Source organism: Numida meleagris, chromosome 6 (assembly GCF_002078875.1).
Source record: "Numida meleagris isolate 19003 breed g44 Domestic line chromosome 6, NumMel1.0, whole genome shotgun sequence".
Taxonomy (NCBI): Eukaryota; Metazoa; Chordata; class Aves; order Galliformes; family Numididae; genus Numida; species Numida meleagris.
In genome coordinates, this window is record NC_034414.1 from 27,602,386 (window position 1) to 27,621,688 (window position 19,303).

Here is a 19,303-nt window from a genome sequence, read left to right on the forward strand (position 1 = left end):
TTAAAATATTTCATATTACAAATCTTCCCTGCCACTGCATTTTGTGGCTTGACATGCAATTTAAAATTCCTCTTTCCATGATTTCTCAATTTCTCGGTTTCTCAAAAATATCTCACATCTCCTAGGAAACCTGAGCACAACACAACAGAGGCTTCTGGATCTAATGCTTATAAGCAGGTTAGAAAAAGAACGGCATTCCCTTGCTAGTCAGGATAAGGTTCAACACCTCATTTTTCAATTAATGTATCCAACATCAATCTGTCTCCCCTCCTCATAATTTTCTTATTTCCCTTCACATCCATTCACTCAAAACCTACTGATTCCTTCAACTACTAACTTACACTCACCTTGAAGTTTATTGGGTTTTCTAAGAATCTATATAGAAAAATGTAAGTGATATAAGGAGGGTGGTACTTCACAAACAGTACTCCACAGAGAAAAAAAGGCCCCATTTAAAAAAAAAAGGCAAAAATCAAAGACAGCTTAAGATCCCTTTTGCTCAGGTATTTAAAATTACAATCTTTATCTATATCAACTGGTTTCTACATCAATTGCTCTTAATTTTACTTCAAATCAGGATAGGATACAAAAAAAGCACAGCATGCTAAGTTTTCTGGGGTTCCATGCCCACAACCCCTAGTTTGGGAGCTGCTGTTAAGATGTTAATACTGATGCTACTTACCAGCAAACAACATTGGCTCTCCAGTTTACAATGCTTTAAATATCACTTACATTGCAGTAGGAAAGTGCTGCATCTTGATCTGGACTTAGAACTGCCAAAGGAAACACAGGCACACCCCTAGCCCTGAAAAGGAACTCTCCCCACCTTTTAGTTTTGTGCCATGTTCTCTCAAAGCAGCTTTGAAAACAAGCAGCTTAAGAATCCTTCACTTTGCTGTAGCACTGTTGCAGATTTAGACAACATTCCCCTTGCAAGGCCACTTTCACTACTACAACACAATATATCTTCCTCAAATAAAACCTAAAATACTAACAGTACTTCCTATGAATTACACATCTTCAGCAGCATAAGAAGATAAATTTTCTGTTATAGGCAAGAACAGTGTTTTCTCAGCTGAAGCAAGGTGGGAAATTTGAATCATCCAGTTACTGCAGCTCAGCTGAAAGCTTTTCTCTACAGGAACCAAGAATAACAAGAAGTACAAAACTGTCAACACGCAGGGAGAAAAATTAGCAAGAATAAAGTTATTTTCCCAAGAAAATGGCACAGGAAAGGTAGATCAAGAATTACCCTCCAAGAATACTCTCAGAGCCAGAGAAGGTGTTCGACTAAATTGAAAGTTGACGAGCTCACTATTAACCAAACAGGTACCTCTTCATATGTCAACCCAGGGAACTCACTGCTGAGGAATATAGAACTGCAAAGCTGAAAGCCTGCAAAAGCTAAAGGAGAGAACAGAAGATAAAATGCTATTGCAATAGAAAATATTTAAAAATGAAAACCTGGAAAAATGCAAGTGTTTTTGAGCTTTACAACATATGCTGAACTAACAGGATCCCAGAGAGAGATTCCCCGGAGTATATTATTATCATAACAGCCTATTGGATGCACAAGAACCAGCCAGGTTCTTGTGCATCATCATCCCAAGCATCTGTTGCAAGTCCTAATTAAAGAACAGACGGTCTGACCCAATACGGTGATTCCTATAACCCTATATTTATCAGCAGGTGGGGAAAATAAGTTTTGAGGTCTCAAGCAAGCAAAGCAAGATTAACAAAAACAGGTAGCTAAATAGGTTTCAAAGCCATCTGGTATTGATGACTTACTGGAAATAATAATCCTGAGGATTCTCCAGGTTGTATTTTCCCCATTCTCTCTACTAGGGAAACAGCCTTCTATAAACTCCACCAAATGCAAAAATGACTTAGCTCCAGAAGCATAACCGTTACGAAGCTAGTAAATGCATCTCCGTTTTATGTAGAGCTACTGGAGCACAGCTATTCCAGCTGTACAGTGAACTTTGTAGAAGCAGAAGAAATCAGCATGTTTGGATAAATGTTAGCAGCAATTTTCAGTGTGATCTGAAGAAGTTACCATACTGCTAAAACCAGTGAAAACAACTTAGATGGGAAAAGAAAATAAAAAGCACAAAAAGCCCCAAAACAAGCCATCTGACTTTTGAATAAAGAATTCATCTCGTCCCACCCCCCTCCAAGTTTTCCTAAGCAAGTCAGACTTCCACAGTCACAGTTGCTACCGTTTCTCCCCAAATAAATTGCAACTAACCATACACCAGTTTTGACCAAGTTGGATAAGACTCCAAAGTCTCAGAGGTGATGTATTCCTAAAATTTAATGAGAAGTTGGCAGTTTGATAGGTAAAAGACCAAACTAGTGCCAACACTAAAGTAAAAGTTGCAGTTTAAGATAAATTTACCTTTATGGTTTGGTCTACTGCTTTGAAACGATTTCTATACACATGTTTTGGTTTGGTTTTTGGTTGTTAAGAGTATCATCAACAACAAAGCAAGCAACCTTCATTTAACACCAGGTGAGAGAACACATCCAAGAAGTTTTCAGAGAGCAGACAGAGACAGAGCTGAAGCCCACATAGCTAAGGAGGTCTCCATCTGTTTATTCCTGTTCCTGCCATCATATTCCCATGCATCACACAATGGGATGGGCTGGCTGAGCTGAACTGTTAGAATTATGTAAGGATGGGGAAGAGGACTTTTTAGCTGGATCATTCCCTCAATCAGTGTCTTTGTGTGACTGTATGAACATTTATGACAGCGAAGGAAGCAGGAACAGGCAAGCAGGAAGTTCTTTCAGCATCTTCCAGGGATTAAGAGCCCTTTGCTCTGAAGCAGAAAGTTGATAAGAAACAGAAAGTCTATAAAATCATAGGAAACATGGAAAAGAGGCATAGGAAATCATTTTCTTTTTCTCCAAACACTGCAGTTGTACAGATACTGTCATTGTTTTGAAAACTGTTTGCCCAAGCCACATAAAATAGAATATTACTAGACTATAGAAAGTTTTCTTGCTATATGAATCAACAAAAGCAAAATCTCCTAGAACACATTATGTACATGTTTCCACTGATTCAAGAGTCTGCTGAAATTAAAGTGAATAAGACCAATCATCGTATATTTCCCCTGCTCTCATGTTCTGTAAACATCTGATGCTGAGCGAGCATGATGATCTAAAGAAGGTTGCTAAGGCAGATGGATGCACAGCCTGAACCACTATGTTTGTTCTCATGGTCTCCTTAACCAACTATCTTACAGTAAGTTATCTGAACTAAAAAGCAATCACTGGTATTTTGGAAATATTTGTATTTAGAGTATTTTAGGAGAACTCCATAGAATTCAAGTCACATGAAAGAACACACAAAGAATTTTATCAAAAATTATGACTACATATTGGTCATTACTTCTCCATAGTTAAAAAGTTTAAGAAAAGAATTTTTGCAACAATACTCTGTACTAGAAGAAAAAATCAAGGATATAAAGGCTTCATTAAATTAGAACTATTTTTTGAACTGATTTTTTGCCATTAACAAAAGAAAAACACTGACTTCACCTAAAATGAAGTGAAAAATCTGAAAGAAGCCTCCCACTCAAAATATCACTTTCCCTCCCTCCCTTCCCATACAGACATGGAAAAATGGACTTGTGATCCGTTGACTCACTATGCACCACTCAAATATCTTGCCTCAGTGACAGCACACTTTGTATCACATTTTATTCTAACATGTGAGGTAAGAGAATGACTTCTGTTTAGGTATAACTTTTGCCTGTGTATTTTAAGCATAGGTCAAAAAAAGTGCACGTATACTGCGAAAAACTGCATTCCCAAATCTGATTATAGATGGAGAACACAGCTTGAAACACATTAATCTGTCCAAGAAATACTCTTATTTTCTTTAGGTGCTTCCTTCAAGGTTGTTTTTTTTTTTTTTTCCTCCAAATTCTACAGATAAAAGCGTACTTCTGATAATATGGCACCAGTACAGAAAGTTTTTAAATGCTCCGTTGAAAAACAAACAAAAATCAAGCCACAACATTAACTTTTAACATATACATATTAAAGGAGTTAATACCTTACGAAGCATCTGAAAAACTCTGGCAGCCAGTAGATCTTCATAAAGAAAATAAAATATTTTAAAGTGATAAAAGAAAGATAAGACACCCACAGATTAAGAGTATGTGGTTGTAGCCAATTACTCTTGAAGTTATGGTGAGCCTGACAGTCACAACGCAATGCTGAAGCTGTAGTCACTTTCTCTGACAACTTCAAATGCTGCTGCTAACAATCATTTGTACCCGGAGTGCAAATGTTCTTACTGAACCCTGCTTTGAGGGACTGATATAGCACTATTGCACTCAACTTCTCTAAACATTATATACCACTGTAAGCACTGAAAATTTAGGGGCAGGTAAAGCAGATCCACTCCACAGTTTTTGGACATTCTCAAAATTGAATTGGAGGCAGATTGAGGGAAAAAAAAAATACTGCCAGCATAAACTCCCCTGCCTCGATTCTCACTGGCTGTTGTTTCAGAAGGGCATTCATGTATAATCTGTTTGAGAAAAACTTGCAAATTCCTACACCTATGAGTATATCCCCAGTAGAACACATCTGTTTGCATATTCTTAAACAGTGCAATTTTAAGTATCCTTAACACATATCCTTAACACGTCTCAGCTAACAGTAACTGAGAAGGAGAATTACCATTATCTACAGATTCATACTGGTATTTAACATTAAAAAAACAATCCTGCGTCTTCATATGCAAAGCAACTTCCATTCACAAATACATTACCTTAGCAAAAAGAAAAGTCTTCACTTGGCACTTGAAGATTCACAAAGCCACATTCACTCAGTTTATCAACAACTCTTTTACTGGCTAACTTCAAAACGTAATGCCTCTCTTCCCCAAGAAAATTCTGGGATGAAACTGGTAATTAGAGCCAGCTCATGACAAACCACATGCCCTCCTTCAAGACAACTTCTCCACGAAGCTCTGATACAACACCCCAGCCTCATTAAATCATACATGAGCATCTAAAGGCAATGTTGTCAAAAGCATCACAGAGATGTACATGGCTGGGAAGGGAGGGAGAGCATGCACAACCTCAAACAACTCTGGCAGCCATGACACCATGAGCACACACAGTGTGAGTTCTGCACAGTGTGATGCAACAGCATAGGCAAGGAAGGGTGTCGGTGACTGAAGTCAGTTGGGTAGCTTCACTTATGAAAAGCTGGGGAGATAACTGTCATGCTGCCCAGTCTGGGGATGACCAGGAAGGTGCTTCTACACTGACCTCCAAGTTTTCCGTTTTCTAAATGTTTTCTTCAGCATTTTATAAGACATTTAATTATTCCTCTTCCACTGCTCAATTGCACAGTTATTGAAAATACTTCAGTTTACAGATGATGGACGGGCTTTACATTACACTGGTGGTTCCCAGGACAGAAGCTAAGAACAGACACACACTGGTAAACCCTATGAAAGCAATAGATTTGAGTGATTTCCTTTTAAGAAAACTTTGGGGGTCATCCATCAAACTGACAAGCTGTTAGCTGTCCTTGCTTCTCTTTAAGTTGTTACAGCTAAGTTCACTACTAACTCATCAAATAATTTGCTTATTTTCTTATGTTTCCAGCTATCTTAAACTGAATGGCGACAGCACGGGCTCTTAGCCATTCTCTCATTATTCCACATTTTGCACTGTGTATGGCTCTTTCTCCAGTAACTGGCCTACTCATGTGATATAATCACATTCCTAAGAGTCTGAACTTCTAAAAATAAATTTAGTGCATTTTTTTTTCCCCGAAAACTAACAGTGGATGATTAGATGAAATTGTTGGTAAGACTATTAAATTCATGAAAGCAAAATGCAGTTTTGGTACCAATAAAGAACAGTTACGTAAAGCAGGCGTGAGAAAGAGCAAGCTAATTTTTTGCTTGATTCACTTAAATCAAACCATAAAGGCTAAAGCCCCTTATAGCTCAAGTTCCTTTACACAATTTTCTTGTAGTTTTTCACCTAAAACATCACTTAGATGCTCTAATTTATGAAATTCTATTAAGTACAAGCAATTAGTCAAATAAGGCTTTGGCTTTTTTTTTTTCCACTAATGACAAGTAAGAGATATTAGAGGAGTGGATTGTTTTTTTCTAGAGGGGAGAGAAAGGTCAAGGGTTTGTGTCATAGGATCCAGTAATCTCACTATCTGCTGTTTTTAGCATTGAAAGGTTCACATAATAAGCCATCTATACTTGTCATTAATTTCGTATACCAAAAAACCCTGATAATTTTAGAATTTGAGTTATGTAAAAAGCAGTAGCATTAACAACTACTACTTTTTGTTACCACTACTGTGACTACTAGATTCCTATACTTGCTTTCATAACTGCAGCACTGTTCCCTCTCAGCAGAGAACAGTTAGTACAGGCAGCCCATTTATTTTCCTGGTTTGAGTACTCCGCAAACTGACTGATCACCACAGCAGTTTCTAAGCTTCTCACCCTTTGGAGTACCTCCCTGCTGTTCCCCTCATGCAGAGGATAGGGAACCATGAGGCTGTTTCTGGCTTACTCCAAGCAGTTGTCACTCAAGCCATGCAGTCCCCCCTCTGACTTCATGAGCCAAGCAGCCTTCCACACCCTCTGCCCTTTCCATCACAATCCCTGCAACTCCCATCAGAGTAGCTGTTGTTCATGATATGCTTAAACCAACCAACCCTCTGCTTCCATATGTTGGCCCTACTCATCTCCTGCTGCATCCAGCAGATGCATTTCTCTAGCTTCCAGAAAGGAGAAATTTAAGGGCTCAAGGAAATTCATTCTTCTCCGTGCCCCATTCCTCAATTTTCCAGGCCCACGCTCACTTCCTTGAATTACAAATACATTCAGCTTCCAAAACAGTAGAAAACTACCTCCTATCAAAAACCAAAACAGCCTCCTTTTGCTGATGCATCACATCAGCCTAGGCTCAAGTAAGTGCCAAAGCAAGAGAAAGGAGGAACAGGACCAAGACCCATCTTTCTCTCTACTGTTTAGCTGGAACATAAAGCTACCAGCTGTAATTCGCATTCAGAGACTTTCAATAAAGTCTTTAGGGTAATAATGAACTTTAAGGATGCATATACGCTTTCCAAGTTCAAAGAAAAAATGCCAAATACAACACACATATATAAAAACCTCATGGCTCAATTGAATTGAAATTAAGAGTCCAGAGCACAAAAATCAGTATTTCTGAAGAAACAAATGCACTATTCTTCTGCAATTTTAGTAAATTCTTACTTCCGCAATTTAATAGTAAAAAAAGGGTATAAATGCAATTCAAGATCTCATGAAGTGCTTATCTTCATCTTCAAGCACTCAGGTACGTGCACAGGTCTGATGGCTGTACTACCATGATTAAACTGCTAAACCAAGCTAAGCAAGCAGATCGAGGCTCTCCCTCTTCCTACCGTTGAAAATTGCTAAGCCAAAAAGTATAAATCCCTCAACAATCCCTACAATATGACTCTTGCAATCTAGAGGGGAGCTTTTGGCTTACATTCCAGTATTTACTCCCAAAACAATGCTGTAAAGTATAAAGATGAATTAATGATGTTTTGATATAAGACAGCTCACTCAGACACCACACAGGACAGATTTACTGTTCTCATCATTAAATAAAACATTCAGAAATCCCCAGAGACTTATTTTTCACCACTGTTGACAGAGACACGTACTGCTTTTATTATCACTGTCTAAGCTAAGAATAGAGGCTTACTATGCATTTCAAACGTCCAAAGTAAAAAAAAAAAGCTTCCCCAAGCATCTATCATTATTCTCAATTATGAACCATGAAAAATCATACATAATTTGAGGTTAAGGCAATCGGATTATAAGACAAATTATTTTACATACTAAATTCAGTTTTTAAACTGTTCAGACTTCTCTGCAAACACACATTACTATGAGTGTTTTCAATTAATTCGTATTTTGAATGTGCTATTCACAGAAGAGTTCCACTTACAGAAAGGCAGTTCCTCTTGGTAGTATCACAGACATCTGAGGAAGGGCACCGGAAAAATCTCTCTTCAAAGATGAAGCAGCTGGTAAAAGAGAGAGAAAACTAAGCAAAATATACAGATAAAATATTCTTGTTCTGAGTTAACTAACTCAAGAGCTAGGTAGCCAAAGAGTCTGAGAACAAAATTCTTGAGAAGGGAACCTTCTACCAAGAGCATCTGCCACAGATTTTTGTATCAGCAGTGCTATCAAGCAGCAGTATTTTCACGGATAGCCCAAGCCATATTAGACTTTTCAAAGCCAAACAATTGTATGCACTTGGCTGTTCCCAGAACATCCTTTTGTTGATCGTTCCTGCCTGCCGCTCATGAATCCATTCCTCTCACTCTTCTGCTCACTTCACTCACTCCTGTTCCCTCCTCCTCTTTTCAACGGTTTCCTGCTCTTACATTCTTTTCTTTCTCCCCTCCCAGCGCCCTGCCCTTCTGTCTCCCAGCCAAGGGTCTTTTCCCTTCTTTCTGTTCTTCAGTCCTCTAGTATTTGAATCACAAGCGTTTCCTCCCTCCACACCACACTGATGCCAGCACAGAAAGCACCACGTGTACAGAACAGATTGTCTCTGCACGCTTAATGCTGAGACCTGCAGCTAACGGAGCCTGTTTCTGAGAAAAGCAATTAGAGGGGAAAGACCCACAAACACTGTGGCCCCACACCAGGGCAGGCTCAGGTGCTCCACTACCTTGTGCCAAGCGTAGTTATGTTTGCAAAATGTGAGGCAGTGAAGCTAAATGTGCATTCTTCAGCAAACTTAACAGACAGAGCAGTAAACTAAACCATGCGTAAACATCTGTCCAAGTTAAAAGTCATTGAAATAAAAGGCTTAAATTGGGACAGGTCAAGAGCCCCCTGAACAGCTTTCTGGGGCATAGGACAGGTTTATCCGCAAGTATGCAAAACCTCTGGTGCAACACGGGTCTCCATGAAATACCTCAGTAGCTAAACTCAGCAAGATAGCCAAGACGCACCATGCACTTCAATGCAGCATCAGCACATGCTGCTCACCGAAGCTCAGACTTCACAGGCTTGTTCTCTCCCATCTTCAGGTGCAAGGACTCTCAATCAACCCCAGTCAGTACACAGGGGTGTCAGCACCACTCCTTTCAAAGGCAGCACCAGAGTAAACATGTTCAGTGAAATCCTGTGTATGCCATACTCCAGGATGTTGGATTTAACTTAATGAATTCTTCCATTATCAACTTCTGTCATACACACTGCCTACTTCAATCTGTGAGGGCTTCACCAGCAGAGGTTTTTGCTTTTTTAAGTCTCTTTCAGACTTTCAAGCAAACAGAATAACTGAAACTATCATTTGAGCAGCAAGATTTATTTCAACAGCTGTTCATGATTGAAATTAATTCCCACTGACAATGGGGAGAAGAGCATAGATGGAAAAGAAAACCAACCTTCACTCAACAGTAAAACATTTTCCTACAGTCAGTAATCTAATTCTACTGGGTTAGGCCTAGCAATTTTTATTTTTAGAAAATGTCCTCAAATTTTCATTCAGCTTAGAAAAAGCAAGCTAATATTAAGCTCTGCTGCGCAATTACATTTTCAGACCTTCAGCTATTTGGAATTATTTTCTACTTGTTTTGCACTTAGAGTGCTTTCCCAGACGTGATAGATTAAACAGAAGCCCATTCTTCAAATAGAAGTTATCAGAAAACCTACATGGAAAAAATCTACTAAGCCAGACTGAATCTGCATCTGTTTATTTAGCTTTGCATTACTCTGTAATGTCTTGATCTTACTGCTTAAATTTAGGTCTATTCCATAGAACAGAATAAAGTAAGAAAGAGATGGTATCTTCTCAGAGTAGGGGTTTTCAGTCTGAGTCACATCACTGGCAGGACCACTAACGGATGCTCAAATACTAGCTCAGTATTTGACATAAGAAACTTGTCAAACAGCAAATATTTATGAAAAGAGGCATTAGAGGTGTCTGGCCAGTTTCCAGTCACAATGGTTTCAGCTTCCAGCACATGTAGCTGCGCCACGGTATTTGAATTACATTTTTAATCTGTGGTGCTTTACCCACTTATTTAATTACCAGTGCATTCAAAAACTTGAACAGTTTAATCCACCTACTTACTTACGATAACCTATACTGGAGTATATGAATAACTAGTCTAAATCATTCCTATAGCGTTACTGATTTGCTTTGAGATATTCCAGAACATTATGTATAACTTTCAACAACAGTAGAGTGGAGAAAGTGAATTTAAGGAGTGATAGGACAAACAACATAACTCAGATACTCAAGACAGATTTGGATGTATCCCTGGAGGAAGAACAGCAAGGGAGAAATCAGTTTATGTTAAAGAAATTACAGTCAAACTAAATATAATATTCTCTTTTGACTGGGCAGATGTCTAAGGGAAGCAGCACGTGTGATTTATGTAAGTGAATCTTCTGACACCATCCAACATGACCTGAAGATCATATGTCTGAAATAATTGCTGTATGTAAGCGTAACTACCGGATAATTTTCTTTCAGAGAACTGAAACCATGGACTAGTTTAAAAAAAATAAAAATAGAAATACAGGGAAAGCATTAAAGCAGTTCACACTGACTCAGCTAAAACTTGTCCTGCATCAAGTTTTACCTAATATTTCCATTAATAATGTGGGTGCCCAAACTGAAGAACACAAAGAATCTGTGACACTGAGGGAGATATCACTGTGGAAGGTACGAACACTATGACGCACAAGAAGTGAAAGGAAACGTTTTAAGACTACATAACATGATAGTCCTAGCTATGAAATACCATCTAGATAATTCTTCTGCATTCTGAGAAACATATCTTAAAATGTGTATCTAAGGTTACTAAAAACAGACAGCAACTGAAAACAGAAACTCATCTTCTTAATATATAGTAATGCACATCACGTTTTCCAAGATGTGTTTAAAGTAAATAAAGTTGTTGCTTTTTTATGGCCTTTAAGTACAAACTCATTTCTGTGAATTATTTTAAGTGACAATACATGTAAACAGATTTCTCTTGCTCTTTGCCTCCTCTCCTCAAATAGGAAAACTGCTTCCAACCGAAGATTCCTCTTTCCATGGTCACCGTGTAAACCTAACTCAAAATACTTTAATTAGAATTAAACAACGCAGGTATCAAAAAATTACAATACACTAACACTGATATCTACACTCCTTTTTCCACATTTGGCAGTTTTCCCATGCAGACACAATTTGAAACTTGGTTTCAATGCAAGGGTTTGGTTTTTTTCCCCTTTGAAAAAGTGTCAGAATACATCATGTGCTGGGTATATACCTTCACTATGAAACAATTTGGGTTTTACCTACAGATGTCCATGCTCACACATGTATTTTAGCTCCATACACACATGTATTTCAGTTCCAATTTCATTTTTCAAGATTCCTTTGAAACAGCAATAATATTCCAACTCACACTTTGCCAAATCTGGCATGAGTTTACCTAAATACAGAGATAGTCAGAGCATCTATCAGAGTGTAAGCGTTAACAGCACATACCAAAGTATGACACCATCTTTCAGCCTTTCATGGAATTCAGACTTTAAGCAACTCTAGTTTAGGCTTTACCCCTAGTTCTTTCATCAACGTTCCTTGCTGGTAGAAATTTAATAATAGTACATTTTTCACATAAACAAGTTAGCTTTTGTGATCTGGTAGATGGACGCATAGTGGCAAACAAGCACTTGTAATAGTAAAAAAAAAAATAGAAACAGACACTACTCTTTTTTTCTTTAAAAGCATACATATTTATTAGTTCAGAGATTGGAAAGATGGAATAACATGCAAAGCCATTCAAAAACCCAAGACTCTATATATCATGTGAAAATATTTGCTGAAGGATAGAAAAAGACTTTGATTACATCTCCAGAACTATGCTAAAGTAGCTGTGAAACTAGAACATGACTTCTTGGTCCAACAGACCTGCACCTGAAGGAATGAAAGAAGTTACCCAATTCCAAGAAAAGTACTTGCAGTACTGCCAGAGAAGTAAAGAAAGTAACCACTGACATTTGGACAGAAAAAAAAAATATCACACTGACACTGTAGACAGAATGCAGTGGTTTTAGTTGCACACTAATGCCCACTTGCAGAAACAAAATAAAAAACCACCACAATTATTTATTTGGTATGTAGAATAAATTTTTTTAAAACTAATTCTCTTAATATCTCTCTTTTTATTTACATCTGCATTAACAGAAAAAAAAATTGAGAACTGGCTGACTGGCAGAGCTCAGAGGGTTGCGATCACAGTGCAGAGTCTAGCTGGAGTCCTGTAGCTAGAACCTGTAGCTAGACCCCTGTTACCAGGGGTCAGTTCGGGGTCCAGTCTTGTTCCACATCTTCATCAGTGACATGGATGAAGGGATAGACTGCATCTCCAGCAAATTTGCTGATGATAGAAAGCTGGCAGGAGTGGCTGACACACCAGCAGGCTGTGCCACCATTCAGCAAGACCTTGACAGACTGGAAAGCTGGGCAGAGAGTAACCTAATGAGGTTTAACAAGAGCAAGTATAGAGTCCTGCACCTGGAGAGGAATAACCACAGGTATCAGTACTGGTTAGAGACTGATCGGCTAAAGAGGAGCTCTGCAGAGAAGGATCTCAGTATCCAGGTGGACAACAGGTTGGCCATGAGCCAGCAGTGTGCACTCATAGCTAAGAACCATATAATCATAGAATTGCTCAGGTTGCAAAGGACCTTCAAGATCATCAAGTCCAACTGCAACCTAACCATACTGCTCTAACAGCCCATCGCTAAATCATGTCCCCGAGCACCACATCCAAACGGTTTTTAAACACATTCAGGAACGGTGACTCAACCACCTCCCTGGGGAGCCTGTTCCAGTGCTTAACAACCCTTTCTGGAAAGGAGTTTTTCCTGATATCCAACCTAAACCTCTCCTGGCGCAACTTGAGGCCATTTCCTCTTGTCCTGTCACCTGCCACCAGTGAGAAGAGACCAGCCCCACTCTCGCTGCAATCACCTTTCAGGTACTTGAGGAGAGCAATAAGGTCTCCCCTCAGATTCCTCTTCCCCAGACAGACAGCCCCACTTCCTTCAGTCACTCCTCGGAGGCCATATTCTCCAAGCCCTTCACAAGCCTTGTAGCCTTTCTTTGGACCTGGAAAGAAGGCCAATGGTATCTTGGACTGCCTTAAGAATAGTGTGGCCAGCAGGTCGAGGGAGGTTATCTTCCCTTCTCTGCTCTGCTGAGGCCACATCTGGAATACTGTGTCCAGTTCTGGGTTCCTCATTTCAAAAGAGACAGAGATTTCCTAGAAACAGTCCAGCAGAGGGCAACAAAGATGATTAGGAGCCTGAAGCAAGTCCCATATGAGGAAAGGCTGAGAAATCTGAGACTCTTCAGTATGGTAGTAGAGAAGGCTGAGAGACAATCTCAACGCTGTTTATAAATATCTGAAGTGTAGGAGTCAAGTCAATGGTGCTGACTCAACAGAACAAGGAGCATGCAGTAACAGAACAAGGGGCAACAGGCAGACACCAGAACACAGGAAGTTCAATTCTAACATAACACAATGAAGAACTTCTTCACTGTTAAAGTGACAAAGTGCTGGGAGAGATTGCCCAGAAAGGTTGTGGAATCTCCTTCTCTGGAGATATTCAAGACCCATCTGGACACCTACGTGTGCCACCTGAGGTACAGAATCTGCTTTAGCAGGGGAGTTGGACTCAATCTCTAGAGGTTGCTTCCACCCCCCCACAGTTCTTTCATTCTGTGAAAAAAACACCATCAGGAATCTGGCACGCAAGCTGGAGAAAAACTTACAACAATATAGTAGAAGAGAACAAGTTACCAATATCCACATGTACAAGGCAACACCACTACTCCTGATGGGATACAAGCACTACATACAACAGAGAACACGGATAACGTTATCATCATCCTGGAGAAGATGGAGCTCTCCTCGCATAGTATTTTCTATCAGAAAACAATTCTCAAAGTATTTCCCTCCTATGTTTTGGGATCTTGCAAGCCTGCACAAACAGCAGCAAGCTCTTAAGTACCGAACCACCAACCTCATTCACCAACAGGTCTTCGCCACCAACAGCTGCCAGTTACATGGTCACTGTGTGAAAAATCCATGAAGTCTCAATGCCTTTAAAAGGCAAGAAACTGCTTTGCATGGAGAGACTGATGATTAAAAGAGACAATCTGTGGCAAAGCCTGCAATATAATTCAAAGCTCATGGCTTCTGGTCCAGCATTCCCATTTTTAGACAATGATTTGATTTTTTAAAAATCTGCCTTCTTATCCATAGAGTCCTAAAATAAAATAAAACATTACACTAGAGAATAAACAGCTGTCTAAACATCTTTTGAAGTCCAGAAAAGAAACACTACATCACTGTGAGAGATTTTATTCTTGAACAGGTTAGGCACCTTGATATCATCAATAAAACTCCCTAGTATTTTTGGGATTTGCTTTTGGTTTGAGAGGTAGAGAGGATGGATACATAAGCTTCTTTTTCATATACTTGTATATTTTTTTTTGTCAGAATACAAGGTGCTTATACATTAGATCCTATTCTGACAGACAAAAGTTTATTTCTGAATTATCTTACACTCCGGGTCATCTTGGATCCACGAAAAATCCCAACATATCATGTTACAACAAAAGATGACAAGTGAAATGATTGCCTTTATTTAAAAAGCATCAGGTATCAGGAGCACAGATCTGCACATGGTAAGATAGTGACGGAATATCAATTTTGAAATACTCCCTTAGTATCTCCATTATACGACAATCCATAGTTTCTGTATCTTCACCACAATTTGCAATTTCTATGTATGTTTTTCCACAAATCAACATCCAAACTGACTCTATCTCCAAAATTCCTAAGGAAAGATTATTTATGTGCTATCAAAGAATATCCTATACAACCAAATCATTTACAAGATCATTCAGATGCATATTTCCCATTAATAAAAACACTAATAACACAGCTGTCCTCGAGCAATTCTGGATTACAAGCAAAGCCACATTGTTTGGTCACTGTGGAGTAAAAGTAAGAGTAGTGTAATAAAAACCATGTATACCAAGACTAATGAAAGAAACCTAGTTGGATTTAGTTTCTTACATAACAGTCTCCTGTGTTCCAAAGCATCTTCCTCTTTCCTCATTTACTCAGCTTAATATTTCGGGGATCACTGCCCGAGAAGCACTCACATTGCACTCTCCAGCTGGGCAACACAACAGATTTTTCTCTGCTCAAGCCCCTATTCTGCACAAATTATTTGGAACTTAGTATAATTGAGACTTGCACCTATCCATGATTGAAATAAACATGATTGAAATCAGCAGGTTCAAAACCTGCTAGGAAAGGTGAGACATCACTAAAGCAGGTTTAAGAAACAACATGTCCATACAAAGGAAGCATATTTTTGTCCAGCACAAAAATATTTCAACCAAGTATCTCTGAACTATCACACTGTAACCAAAACTAAAAAGATACCACCACCACTAAACATCACACCTTGCAACACTGCTTTCTGAATAGCACCTCACAGCAGATCTCCGTAATTGTTTTTTTCCAGTTAACATAGCTGCTCTTTTCTCTCCTTTCAGTAAGGCTGCATTGTAGAAATGAATTATTCATTATTTTAAATAGAAAACAGAAGAGTAGATTCAGAACAAAAACAAATCATAGCATTCGGCCTCAAAATGTACAATAAGTAACTTTAACTAAACAAGCTTAAACTTACTTAACAGCATATGATCTCCAATAGTTTCATCATTATTTCAAAAAAGAAGGCAGGTTCTCCTATTTCTTAGTACAGAGAAGGAAAAGAAAAATAAAGGGTGGGGGGTGGGCACAGGGGAGTGAAAAAGTATATCAGCTGTTCAACCCAGGAACAAAACTTCTCCAAACATCACCTTCTGTAACACAAAGTATAACATGATGCAACATAATCACTCTGTGCCCTCTAAGCTTAAAATATACTTTACAGTTTGGTACTATAAAAATAAGAAGAAACTTAGTACCACATAGGCTCCTCTACTGCAAAGCACAATAACATTTTGACATAGCTGTTTCTCATTTTTGATAACACTCATTGCTAAAAACATTTCAAATATAGCTCTATAATTCCTTGTCAGAAGAACTTACTGGACAAAAACTGTTTTCCAAACACTAAATCTGTAATTACATGTCTGATGCGCTTGCACTAAAAATAAACTGATACCGTAAGCCACAAAGTCAAACTGTATAAAAGCAAACAAATTCAGATCAAATAAGATGAAAATTACGTTTCATGCCTAGACAGATTAGCCGAGAAAAAAAAAGCACAAAAGAAATGTTCTAAGTTCACATAGGCCATGACTAGTGTGATTCTGAGATGTGCCAGCAATCCAACTGCCAAGCAAAAGGTACTATTCCAACATTTCACCATCCAGTTTAGAACTGGATCAACACTGCATGGGTACTAAAATAGAATTAAGTTCTTCTAACAGTAAATTGAATTTGCAGTTGAGGCAACAGTATAACCACCAGTCTGTATAAGGCCTATAGCTGGATCAGTCAAAACAAATCCCTGCCTCAAGAATTGGTTCTACTCAAAAAAGGGGAAAAGGTGTTAGTTCTCTAAAGCCTACTGAAAGAGAAGGAAGAAAACATCCCTTATTTTTGCCAAAAAAATGACAACAACAAAACACACCTGTACACTGGTCCTCTGTCATGCCACTGCACAGAATTTCCACATTGAGTACCGAATGCAATGCTGTTCTTCCAAAATAAAAAGAAAAAAAGAGGAAGGCCATAAAGAGTAAAACAGTCCTGATTCAGTTCCTGAGCCAGAAGTCACCAAGTAAGCCTACAAACTTTTCCCATATTCCGTCACACACGTCTGTTGCCATGCCCTGTCAGAGGCAGCACCACAAAGGCCAGAGGGACCTTTGATCTAACCAAAAGCAGATAAGCTAGCTATAATGTGATTTCTGGATGAAAGACAACTGCCAGGATTTTAATGTATGAGAAAACGAATCCAACTTGTCCAAATATTTAACCTGCTCTTTTAAGTTGGTCACGAGTATCAACATTCCTCTCTACATCCAAGCCATTTTAATAAAAGCGTAGCTGAAAAACCTGGATTAGCCTTTACCAGCAAAGACATGATGACTTCTTTGCAGAACAATCCCAGAGGGAATACTTGGCCCAAATTCTCATTTCACAGTGAAGATATTAAATAGGCACTGCCTTTACCTGTTCTTTTCTCTATTCTTTTTTTTTTCCCCCTCCCTCAAATCTTCCATATCTATTCCTGCTTCCCTTTTATAGTCAAGGACAGAAGCAAGGAGCAAAGATTTGCAAGGAATGTACGTCTGTCCCCTCTCACTCCCTCACAGCCTAGCATGTAAATGTTTAAAGAATGCTATAAACTTTTGATTCCAAATTAATCCCAGCTGGGAAGACACTCAGTCTCCAGTTATTTCAGAGCTCATCCTCCTTCCAAACAACCTCCTCCCAATAGCCAACTGTTTTCAAAGAAAAGAGGCTACAGCAGTATTTTCTCCTCTGAAGAGGAACGAAGGGTGTGCTCGTTGTCAACATCAATTTTTTCTCCCTTATGCAAAGACCTTTACCATGAGTTCTAGAAGAGAACAGAAAAAGCAATTAAGAAGGAAGTTATTCAGAAGAAGAACGCCTAGAAAGAGAAAGAAAATAAAAGAAGAGCAAGAAGAAAAAACAAATGTAAAACTTGTATTTAAACAATGATTGTTCAGTGCTTCCTCATACTATGAACAATCATATCTTTCCTACATGTCCTACACACTCTTAGTGCACCTATGGGCTGTGGTCTTTACAAACATTACTGACTGCACAGAAGCATGACAAAGCAAGAACAGCAGTGGCTCTTACACCAAGAATGAATGCCATACTAAGAAATGAAGATTTTTAAGAGCCACACTATAGGAATGACAAGACAAGGTTTTAAAAAAAAATAGAAAAGGGGAAAAAGGTATCTCCAGTATTTCTCATACCACAGTTAACTAACCAGAAGCTTCCAAACAAATTCAGATGTGCTGGGACCAAGAGAACAAGATGGCCTAACAAACAGGCGAAGAAACTGCTTTTTTGCCTCAAACCAGAGGCCAGCCAAGCCAGCTCTGTTCTGGACAGCTGAGAGCCACCAACAGGTCCAGGGATTCAGCCTCACAAATGACAAGACAGTGATGGGAGGGATGAGAGGACCACCCTCATAAGAACTGGGAAGGCCTGCTCATGTACAAAACACTCACCAATAGGAACGGTAAACGCACCACACTACACACCCAGATCACCTTTTATACTATCCAATCTATGCCACAACACAAAGAGACTTTGCCACCCTGAGTTTGACACAATTTAGAGAAAGTTGGTCTGTCACATTTTCCAATATACCACACATAAAACCAAAGCTGAGTTTTCAGCTAACCTGAACTTAGAAAGTTGTTTGCAACTTCTACAAATAAGCTTTCTTTGTAGAAAAAACTGGTAATTTATATACGTTGAAAAAAATCAGCAAATAAATATTAGCATTAATAAAAAGAGCACAATAAATAGTATAGCTTCATTGTATTTAAGAACTGCATCTTAGTACTAAGCCTTCAAATATGGAAATAACGACAAATTAGCGACTCTCATCTAACAACATATGTAAGTATGAGTAAAAATACTACCATGCTAAAAAAAATCTACATAATTTAAGACCAACAGGAAATGCTATTTATTAGTTGCACTGCTACTTATGCTGAAGCTATATGGCATCATTCACATTATGATGTGTATGTACATCTGTGTTATGTTTTATACATAAAAAGACATATACATAAAAAGACAACCCATGCTATGGGATCTGAAAAGCTAATATCATATTGTCTTAGACTGGTCTTTATCTTTCATCATATGGAACAGAGTTAAGTTGTGATTTTGCATTATGCATAAGCAGCGAATGCAATTAGACTGAAAAGTAAGCTGATCTTCTCTGATCTCAAGTGGAAACCGTGAACTCTGATCTTCACAGATGACAGCTTTGTGCATTACTGCAAATTATTAGTTAGCTTCCTTGAATCCACCACATCTGCAACAGAAAACTCAAAACACAGTTGTGGCTAATCTTATGCAATCCAATAATGTTTCAACAAACAATATCAAAAAAAGTGAGCAAAGCAGTTACATTACTTTGTTTGTCATGATGAATCTACAAGTAGTTCTTCCTTCTGCAATTCAAGAATGATGC

General features: G+C 38.6%; 1 protein-coding gene across 4 annotated transcripts in view; it reads right to left on the bottom strand.

The window, feature by feature from the left end:
- Positions 1 to 19,303, bottom strand: part of SIPA1L1 (signal induced proliferation associated 1 like 1) — a 197,080-nt gene that overhangs the window by 107,620 nt on the left and 70,157 nt on the right. For 3 of the 4 annotated variants that reach the window (XM_021403922.1, XM_021403921.1, XM_021403920.1), the window contains one exon: positions 8,004 to 8,082. The exons of the other annotated variant lie outside the window; for it this stretch is intronic. The gene's annotated coding sequence lies outside the window, so the exon portion shown is untranslated. The remainder of the gene's footprint in view (positions 1 to 8,003; positions 8,083 to 19,303) is intronic. 4 annotated transcript variants of the gene reach the window in all.